The sequence below is a fragment of the Triticum dicoccoides genome, chromosome 4B (assembly GCF_002162155.2).
Source record: "Triticum dicoccoides isolate Atlit2015 ecotype Zavitan chromosome 4B, WEW_v2.0, whole genome shotgun sequence".
Taxonomy (NCBI): Eukaryota; Viridiplantae; Streptophyta; class Magnoliopsida; order Poales; family Poaceae; genus Triticum; species Triticum dicoccoides.
Window position 1 is genome coordinate 190,933,894 of NC_041387.1, and position 1,153 is coordinate 190,935,046.

Consider the following 1,153-nt stretch of genomic DNA (forward strand, 5'->3'; position numbering starts at 1 on the left):
CCTCCGTTTTGCGATACGCCACACCCCTCCCGATCAACAGGACCCCGTTCTGAACGTAGGAGGTCTGTTTCCTCCGTTGTGCGGTCAGCCAGGCCTTGTTTTCATCGTCTGTTCCGACCAAGCCCTCCCGATGAACACGACCACACATTCTGTTTAGACCCAGCCGGTTGCCCCCCCATGAACACGACGACGACGCTGTTTCTCCGTTCCGACCCAGCCATGTACGTATGCGCGAGTAGGCGTTCGAGACCCTGCCCGTATGTACGTACGTGGCTGTATTTTCTTTCTTGCACCCTCGCCACTGTACGTACGTGTACATGCTACGTGCGTGCCTCTACTACGACACGTGCGCGCCTCTACTATGACACGTGCGCGCCTCTACATCGACCAGTATGTACGTACAGGTTCGCGACCAGAATGACAACGCTACGTACGCTTCGACCAGGTGGGTCCCAACGGAGGTCCCGTGGAGGCTGGAGGAGGTCGACGGCAGCCCGTGGAGGCTGGAGAAGATCGACGGTGGAGATGAATAATATCCCGTGGAGTCCTGTTTTGCGGTACGCCACACCCCTCTTGATGAACAGGACCCCCGTTTCGACCGTAGCGCTCCAACACAAGTCCGTTTCGTCCATTTTGTGGTACGCCACACCCCTCCCGATCAACAGGACCCCCGTTTCGACCGTAGGAGGTCCGTTTCCTCCGTTTTGCGATACGCCACACCCCTCCCGATCAACAGGACCCCGTTCTGAACGTAGGAGGTCTGTTTCCTCCGTTGTGCGGTCAGCCAGGCCTTGTTTTCATCGTCTGTTCCGACCAAGCCCTCCCGATGAACACGACCACACATTCTGTTTAGACCCAGCCGGTTGCCCCCCCATGAACACGACGACGACGCTGTTTCTCCGTTCCGACCCAGCCATGTACGTATGCGCGAGTAGGCGTTCGAGACCCTGCCCGTATGTACGTACGTGGCTGTATTTTCTTTCTTGCACCCTCGCCACTGTACGTACGTGTACATGCTACGTGCGTGCCTCTACTACGACACGTGCGCGCCTCTACTATGACACGTGCGCGCCTCTACATCGACCAGTATGTACGTACAGGTTCGCGACCAGAATGACAACGCTACGTACGCTTCGACCAGGTGGGTCCCAAC